The following is a 10,644-nucleotide window of genomic DNA, read 5'->3' on the forward strand; positions in this document are numbered from 1 at the left end:
ATAATAAAACAATATTATTTATCAAAAAAATGTTTTTTTTTACAACATGTAGGAATGAAGAATCGAATTCACAAAATTTTGATTTGAAATATATATATGAATTATTGCTTAAGATATATATATGAATTATTGCTTGGTGATGTTCGTTTTAGCATATTGTTTATTAATTTAATCCTCAACTAATCAAAATACTTATTTTGGATGAAGATGTCGCGACTCGGGAGTTATCTCGGCCACCTCACATTGAATTAAAAAATAATAGTAAATAATAAATTATTTAATAATGTTACAGACGGTAAAGGAGACGGGTAAGTACGGAATTGGAAATTTTATCCGATCGGGCAGTGGCATCCAGCTAACGTGTGGTCCGGTGGGGTCCACGTCGTAGACGTGTACGGAAATGCCAATTTAGGACTCCACGTGGAAGTTTCCAAACGAAGAGGACCCCTCGCTAATTCCGATCCCTTCTCTGTGCCAGCTGGATATTTCTCATCACTTGTCAAGCATTCCGCTGCTCCATTCTCCCTTTTCTTTCTAAATTTGAAAAAAAGAAACCTTTTATATTTATTTCGCACTTGCATTTTTCTGGGGGGCATTATAATAGCAACTCAAAAACTATACGTCTAACTCCCAAAATAAATTAAAAAAGAAATACATGTCATAATCTATGGCATGTCTAAGGATTTTGTTTTTTATTTTCTATTCAGAGGAATCGTTATTGATTACTAAGATTCGTTTGGCAACGATTGTTTGAAGATATTATTTAGAGTGAAATTGTTTTAGTAGAACATGTACACTTTTCAAAATAGAAAATAAAACTAAAAGAAATGTTTAATTTAATTTTAGTCCTTAAATTTCAAGATTTGTTCTATTTTGGTCATTGAACTTTAAAAATGTCTATTTAAGTCTCTTAAGTTTTAGAAAAATAATAATTTTGGTTCTTACCTTTATTATTCTTTTAAATTTGATAATTTAACTTTCGATATTTATATGTTGACGCGATCATGTATTGAAACTTTATATATTATAGAAATATTAGTAAGTGATGAAGAAAATAAGTGAAGATGCCATAATAAAATAATATACCAAAGACCAAAATAGTTACTTCCATTAAAGTTTTGAGACTAAAATTGATAATTTGAGAATTGAAAGACCAAAATCAGGTTTAAATTTATAATTATTAGATAAACGAAAATAATATTATTAATTAAATAGGCAGAGGGGGAAAGAAAAATAATAATTATTATAGAGTGGGGAGGATGGGGACAAGACAAAATGAAGCATGGAAGTCTTCTGCCTTTGTTTCAGGGAACAAATCTCTGTGGGATGCTGGCTGGGTGCGCGTGCAATGCGAGTTCCAAAGGAACGTGCGAGGCTTTTTTTTTTTTTTAATAAAACAATCTTAAAAAGAGAGAGAGAAAAAAAAACCAATATTTTAAAATAAAATGAATATCAAAGTTAAAATGATCAACTCTCAAACATATTTTAGAATGGTGTTACAAATTGACGTCACTCGAATATCTAACACTATCTCGTGTTTCGAATTCAGCTTTATGGAGGAGTCTTACATGTACTCAAAATTCGACAAAACAGTAAGTTAAATATCACTTCAAATTCGAAAATGGGAAGGATCTCGAGGCAAATGCAAATGTTTGTCCCAATGGATGGCATTGGAGCGAAAGTTGCATGATTTTGGTGTGTTCTTTTAGGGATATATTAGGGAGGGGGGATTTGGGTCGAAGATTTGAGGAATGATGAAAGGTGATGTGGTTTTGTAGTGGGCCTAATGGGGCCGGGTCATGATCGACACGTGTCAGATTGATGAGGTGGAAGAGAAAAGGGCAGAGGTGGCACGTGGAGGGTAGCTATTGGATGTTTGGTAATTAAAGGAGAGTAGAATCTGAAACTGGATCTCCTTTGGACGATCTGTCGAATACAGCAGCTGTCCAACGTTACAATGTCTAAAACGTACCTCACTGACTCCACCTACTACTCTTAAGTTTTGATATGGCCACCTCTATCCACGCTAACGTGCATCTTGTCAGATTACTTACTCCGATTATTAATTTTATGTTGACACGTCGACATTTCTATATTTTCGAAATATTATTTATAGACAAGGAGTAGGACGACCTCTTGATCTACTTATAGCTATTCGGGAAGAAAAATATCATTGACCATAATAAACGTTTCAACGACTGATTGATCAAAATGAAGATTTCAAATTACACGTATTCAACATCGACGTGAGAGATGAATCAACTTTTCACGTATAAATACATGAGTTCAGCTTAACGATAACTGACTTCTATCTCTAATCAAGATGTCATGTATACGTTTGAATCTTCTCGCCTCCACTTGTTATACTAAAAAAAAAAACTTTTCACTTCTATAAAAAAAGGATAAAATATCAATAAAGTATAACTAATATATAGATAATTTGAATTTTAATATTTGTAATTTTTTAAAAGATGGTGGAAGGATTATTTGTTGATTTAAATATCTGTCGTGAATTTTTTACTTTTATAATTTTTCAAAAATTATATATATGGTCTTAGCATTGATATTTCAATCAATATTTTTATAAAATAAAATTGAGACGTGACATTTTTACCAACATGAGCATTTAAAACTTAAGTCAACTATCCAATAAAAGTCACAAAAATATGCATATTGCTCAATGATTATAGATATAAAATATTCGTAATTTTAATAAATAACATTTTGAGTGTTTGATATGATATATTAAATATATGATTCTAGATAGATCAAATTTTTATGATTAATTATTTGGTATATTATTTACGAAAATTAATATTATTTAATAATTAATTAATTAATGAAATCGTTCAACGGTAATTAATATATATATCCAACTAAGAGGTTGAGTTCGATTTCCCAATTGACATATGTATACATTTACTCAAAAAATAGGTATAAAAGAATAATATAAAGTTAATTAATTTCAGTATTACCTAAAATAATAGAGTAATAATTAATATTAATATTAATCAAATTATATCATTTAACATAGTTATCTATCAATCAATTCATGCAGTTGATTAATAGTGCAAAAGACTATTATAGAATTTAATTAGCAATAGTTTTTAAACTTAATTAGCAGTAAATTTAAGAATAATTAATTTTAAACTAATAAATTTGACAACTCATGTTTTATAGGACTTTTTTTACTTATAGAAAATAATTACCTAAATTTAGAACAATAAAATTCCAATGAAAAATATGGGTATAAAATATGCATCGTAAATGATAAATATCATCCTAAAATTAATACCTATCTATTTAATCTCTCTAAAGTAATCCAACTTAATTGATCAAGATATTAAAATATTGATTTAAATCCTCCTTTTTTTATTGAATTAAAATAAAAAATCTAAAGTCTAAGATTCTTTGGGAAGACGTCGGAAAAATTCAAGTCATAGATATTTGATTTGAAGGGTGGTCTATTTTTTAAGGAAATAAAAAACATATTTGACAATTCAATATAACTCATGATGTCCGATACTTGCGAATATATATTCTGTCAAAAGAAAGAAGTCTTTTATATATTTTTTTTTTCTAAATTTATTTTCATAGCATCCATTGAAAGGTGAGAAAATAACTTTTTTTTTTCTTTAGTTATAATTCAAATAAGATTTGAACTCAGAGGAGATTAACCTGTTGAATTATTCAAGTTGAGATAAATACGAATAAAATACTTATTATCACTAGTACAAGTGATAATAAAAACACAAAAAATAAAAAATAAAAGTGATAATTATATTTTTATTTAGAATTTAAAAATAGTTTGTTTTCTTAGTTATATGTAGCTATTTTATGTACTATCTTATCATATCTTAATAAATCTAAGTTAGTGACATTAATGTTTTATTCCTTGAATGAGATCCATTCATCTTTAGATAAGAAAGGCAAAACATATATATCTTTTAAGGTAGATTATATTATAACAACCACAATATACGAATTTCAATCTAGAAAAAAGTTTATGAAATTATTGAGATTGTAAAGTCTCATAACCCAACACTTGGATGGAATGACCTAACATATATCTACGATTTAAGAAATTAAAAGTTTGAGATAGAACTTTAGGGGAAAAAAATGAAACTTTGTTATGAGTGGACCGACAGTTAATGAATTGACATGATGGTTGAGAACTAGATAAATGATTTGAAAGTTTGTAAGAACGAGTGGTTTGTAAATTTATAATTATTATTAAAAAAGTTATGACACATAGAAGTAATTATTACATCCTTGGATGTAGTTCTCGGAAAAATAGAAATGACTTAGAATGTGTTTGGAACTGATGGTAGAATGAGTGATTTTGAAAGAATAAATATAAATATAATTGATTTTCTAAAATCATCGTCGAAGTGATACTTCAAAATCAATTTAAAGTGATTTTAAACTTTACTAAAATCAATTTCTTAATTTGCCAAACAAGATAGGTGGGAATGGAAGTGATTTTGACAATGACAAAAGTGATTTTAACTATGCCAAAATTACTTTCAGACACACCCTTAATCGCGATTGCAAGATGGACGATGAAAAACAAACAGACTAAAAGTTTGAATTCTTATAACCTAGGTTTTATCTAACTATTTATTTGAGCATAGAGTTTTTTCTTACTAATCATGTGTCTAGTCAATATTTAAGTAATTGGGGCAGAGGATAGAAACTTATTGAAATCAAAATTAAAAGTTTAGCAAACTAAACATAAATTCAGTAGTCAAAATTATTGGACTTATAATTTAAGTTATGGAGCATAAATAAGATTTTTCACAGAGGACAACCCCTCTCATATAATATTTCCATTAGAAAATATAGAGATGGCAAATTTGAAAGAGTACTTTAAAATATTTGTTTTTCGTATACTTTTTATATTTAATATGGAACAAACTAGAAGAGGGCAATCCCCCTCACTCCACCCCAACTTTGGAACAAAAGAAAAAAAAACAAGACTATATAATTTATGTTGTTAAATATTCATTTTCCATTTAAAAAAAATATATTAATTTTCCAACTCAATCAATTCTGCTAAATAAAATTTTAAGTGTTATTATAAGACCTTATATCTCACTCGACTAAAAATAATAATAAGAAATAAAATTGCTAAAATAGTAATGTTATATCATGATTCTGTTATTTGGCTACATCACAGACATATGAGGGGAGTTGGAGTGGTGGACATTAAGATATTGATGTGGGACTTAAGCCACCATGCACCATTCAACCATATCATTACTCTTTTCCACAATGTTTTGTTTGGCAAATATTCCTATTTATTCTACTCTACGCCCCCCATCTTTTCTCATTCTAATTTCTGCCCCTCCGTTGTTTTATATTTCCAAAAGTTGACCACACGTGCCAAATAGTTTGACATGCGTACTTTTCAGTTCCTCCCGTCTGGACTGGGGACTCGCTATCGGTCACGTCACTGCGTCAATATCTCTTTAAAGATCCGTTTTATAGCCACTTTATATCATTTTTTTTAATATTTAAATATTTACTCCATAAATTTTAAAAGGCTAAATTAAATTTTCGAAAATTCTCATTCCACGCCTCATAAGCTCAAGTGGCATGTATGAACAATGATTAATTTTACTTCCCGCCTTAACTACTTTCTTTGTGTTGGTTCTATTGGAGAAGTTATAGATACATTTTTCGTACTTTGTCTCTGGAATAATTCACCTAATTTCCTCTTGCAGTATTGAATTTCAGCCATCGAAAAAATATCTATAAAAAAAGAGAAATTATTGATTGAATCAGAAATCTAATTTCTAATTTAGTAGGGATAAAAGATCTTCATGTGTTATACTATTCAAGTCTCGACAATGAATCCATTTTCAAGTTGAGATATTGTTATTCATGATATTTTGATAGGAAAAGATATCATCGAGATGTAATTTTTCATTTACCGACGAAATATTTTTACAACTTTAACTTTTATCTTTTATTTAGAAAAATACATTTATCATTTCAATAGTTTCAATATTATCATTGATTTTTCATAAACGTTTCAAATATATTATTTTGAACAAACGTTAGTTAATATTTTAATTGAAAAGTTGACGCTACAAAAGTTAAAATGATGTGATAATTAACGTGGATAGACGTAGTATTTAAACAAATCACAAACTTCATGGATACTTTTGCAATTAGATGTTTTAAAACAAAATTCCTCAATTGTAACATTTTTAATTTGGTCATAAAAAATACTGTGATTGTTCTGGTTTTATTTGCAATATCTATTTTTTATTATGTCTCCAAAATAATTTTTATTTTCTATTTTTGGCATCAATTAACGAAATCTTACCGCCTAAGACGTATGGATGGAATTAGATATTCTTATAGAGTGAGACAAACATTGGATTATAACATTTCTTTCGTATCATTATTTAATCAAATAGATACAAAACCATCCGATACAATCATCCAAGTATGATGAACTAAATTTATAATGAAGGTTGAAAAAGAAAAATAGAAATGAAGTGTCCATTTTGTGACGTCTATTTTAGATTTCTAATTTATCTATGATCTTATAATAAACGCTTTTGAAATTCTTAATTTATTAAAATACACAATAAATCATTAAATATATATAACAAAAAAAAATTAATTTCTTATAATTTTTTTAATTTGTAATTTTATAGATTAAAAAACAAATAAATAGTTATGAAATATGTTTTTGTTTTTTAATGAAAGAAAAGAAAAATAAACAATAAATAATTATCAAATATATTTCATGTTTATTTATTAGAAATATAAAACAAGAAATATTATGGAAGCGATAAAAGCAAGGGGAGCTGAGGCTGAGAAGAATCTTATATTTATTTATTTATTTGTTTATTTATTTATATATTAAATTTGCAGTTATAATAAAGTAGAAGGAATCTAGCTTTTAAACTCGTGTGCAGAGCAACAACCAATTCAATTATTTCAATGTTTGACTTTTTCTTTGATATTCGATTTGTTTCCAATGTGTATGTGGCCGCACATGATTGGATCTCTTTATTTCCTAATATCCAAAAACATTTATTTCTCTCGATATTCATCCAAATATTCTTCCCGTTAAATTATAAATTAGAAAATGGTGTGTATTTAATTCTTGTACTTACAAAAAGAATTAGTAAGTTCTGGGAGTAGTCATATTTAATATTTATTTTATCCTTATATTTTTTTGAAAAAATTCTAATAGGCTCGTGACTTTTTCATTCGATGTATTATAAATTTTTATGGGCGATTCAATTAGTATAATTTTTACGTTACCAAATAGTTTGAAATTTCCAAAAAAGTACCCTAGCACGTAATTGTTAAATAAAAGAATAATATTTCAGGTGGACTGCTGTTAAAAAATTGGTTAAAATACTATGGTTTATATATTTGATTCATTTTGATCCATGGATTTTTATAATGTTCACTTTGGTCGTTATGCTTTCAACTTGGTTCATTTTGATCTTTGTACTCTCAACTTTGGTTTATGCTGGTCCCTGTACTTTCATAATATTTGTTTTGATCTCTATACTTTTAAAAAGTGACCAATGATCCCTATTTTCAAAATTTTAAGACAAATTCTCAATATAATGAAAATTCTTTTATATAAAATCATTGTTACATTTTGAAGACATATATTGAGTATAGGCTCGTGATGAAATTGTGATAGAAAAAATGATATTAAAATAATATTAAGGGACCAAAATGGTGACTTTTTAAAAAGTACAAGCACCAAAACGGACATTTTGAAAGTATAAATACCAAAATGAACATTTTAATTGTAGATGGACCAAAGTGAACCAAAGCTAAAATTATGGGGACCCAAACTAGTATTTTAATTGATAGCTCATCAATTTTTTTTTAAATCATAAAACATATCTATTTTCTGTATTCTTTTTCTTCTACTCGTTAAAAAAGTTTAATAGAAGTAAGCACAGTAAGTAATTATCAATAAGCATCTAAATAAAATAATTAGTGTCTCAAAATTGACAAAGTAAAAGTAAACACAAAATTAAAAGTTTATATTGGGAAAAGTTATTTTATACAATACAGAAATATAAATTTAATAAGTTTGAATTTTTGTAATCACGGTTTGTGGATAACTTACCGCTAGAATAGATAAACCCACCTTAAAAAATAATAATAAATAAATAAACCCAAATACAAAACATAAATTTGATTACTTAATCTTAAGTAACACAAATTTAATTATGCAGGCCAAAACAATCTCTCAAGACAAGGAAGTTTTAAAATTGATGAAGTCACACGTCCTATAATATATAAAAATAACTCAACCCAACTTATCGAAAGTTGAGATATTTAATATTGAGTTATACATATCTAACTCATAAATCATCTCTTGAGATGATAAATCCTCAATCTCATGCTAGTTTGAAAGAAAACTAGAAAACATTTATGACATATATATTATATTCAACGTACCTACAAATATATGTGGGAGAGATCACAGATTAATTTAATTTCCAAAGTCATAAACTGATTTACATGGCCATGGCTGACTGATCTCTATCTCCCAAGGAGCAGGGGTCCCCATGGAAGATAGTTTTCGTGTGAGATAAATAATTCATATTCTCACAAAGTTACACACTTATGTGTTCGAAAAAGATCTTCTTTCTTATACATATCACTTTATCTTCTCCTCACATTAAGTGGCAAAAATGCATATTTGGGTAGTGTACAACTTTTTGTTTTATAATATTATGATTCAAACCAGACCAACACTTCCCCTGGATTGAAAGATCAGACCCTTTCCTCTTCGAGGTATAAAGTTTTTCAAGTTCATTAGTGATTTGATATCGTATAAGAGCATATGAGATCATGTATTGAATTCATATTATTATTTCTTCCTCGTTTAATATTAGTTTCTACTTGTTGGGACTTGTGCACATTTATAAGCCCACAAAAAAATCGGAGAGTTCTAAGATAACTATAAAACATACTCCTTTCTTCTGCTTCTCGATCACTTCTACCTTTTCATTATTTCATCATCTCCCAAGTGATGAACGTTAAGGATGTACGGAGCTTCGTAAATTGGTTCGAACATGATGAATAAATGAGATAACTTCTTATAGATTCGTTGAGAGAGGAGAGGAATTTGAACCTCCAATTTAATATCTGGATGAATTGAATCAGGTTTAAGTTGATATTCAACTAAAAGGGAACAAAAGAAAAGTTGAATATTGGGGTTTTTGGAATGGGTGAAAGGGAAGGGAGTGGGCAGATCATGATTTATTGCAGCAGATCCAGCTGGAAGAGTATCTTCCATTATTGGATAGTGGTGTACTCTTAAGGCCATGGCTTTCCACACTCAAGATCATGACACATCTTGTCGTCTCTTTCTGCACTATTACAATCATAGGTTTCCTCGTTTCTTAGCCCTAAACTTCACTACTTTCCTTTTACCATTTCAATCTTTTTCTATCATCCTTTTATTTTTTTTATTTCTATATATAAAGAAAGAAAATATTTAGCTCCGCCTTAATGGTAAGAAGCAATTTTATTTGTACTACAATTAAATATTTGACGACTAAGAGACTTTTTTTTAAAAAATAATGAATTCTCAATTTTTGAATGGTGGTGAAGATAAGATTTCGTTATTACTGTTAAGATTGTTAAGGAGCCAAGTATTCTACTTTAAAAAAATTACTCAATTTCAACTATTGGACTATTTTTTTTTACACGATTGAAAATACTACCTTGAAAAATATCTTGAAATTTTTTTTCAACTTCATATGTTGAAGCATTAACTATGAATCACATATCTATTTTTGTACTTTATGTTATCTAATTTCCCAAAAATCTTTTTCTTGGTGGGATTTTGGAAATTATTGAAATGACAGGTTGAAGTTGATGAAACAAGGTTAGGGGACATTGAGTGACAAACAACTGTGCTGAGTATCTTTGGATAGAGACCACATATGATTCTCCTTCTCTCTCTCTTTCGTTTTCTTTAATAATTATAATTATTTTCTTTTTGCTTTCTCTTTTTAGTTTTTTCTCTACCTCTATCTTATTGTTGGTAAAATTTGAGGCCACTTTCATGTTTTCCAAGCTGTCATCCAATAGCCAAATTACATCTTTTTATGACATCTAAATTTATTTTTAAAAAATGGAAAAGAGAAAAAAGAAAAAATATGAAAGAATTGGTAAGAAGAAAAGAGGGAGGAACAGAAGCAATAGGCCCACAAGATCCGAAATGAGTCCATGAGAAATGGGCCCAGCCCAGACGTTTGTGTTGGCCCAGAACATCGCAAACTGGGCCCTATCGTAACGTAAGGTTGAAAAAGAAAATATGGAATTGGAGATATTGTTGCCAATTATTGTACCACCTCGCCTCTTTCATTAGCTGTATTGGTAACATGGGAATTGACGAAAAGGAACACGTGTGTGTTGAGGTCAAATTACGTTTTAATCCCCATATTTGTATTAGAAATTATGTGAGGCCTACTAATATTTTTTAAATTATTTATAAATAATGATCGATGACAGGCTTAACCCTAGGCTCCCATTGGTTTTGTTATTTTAGAATAAGCTTCCTTTTCATTTTTTCCAACCAAAATAGTGCTTTACAACTTGACCCAAATTCTATGTTTCTTATTAATATGACTTGCT

Source organism: Momordica charantia (assembly GCF_013281855.1).
Source record: "Momordica charantia cultivar OHB3-1 chromosome 11 unlocalized genomic scaffold, Mcharantia_2.0 BLBB01000011.1, whole genome shotgun sequence".
NCBI classification, from domain to species: domain Eukaryota; kingdom Viridiplantae; phylum Streptophyta; class Magnoliopsida; order Cucurbitales; family Cucurbitaceae; genus Momordica; species Momordica charantia.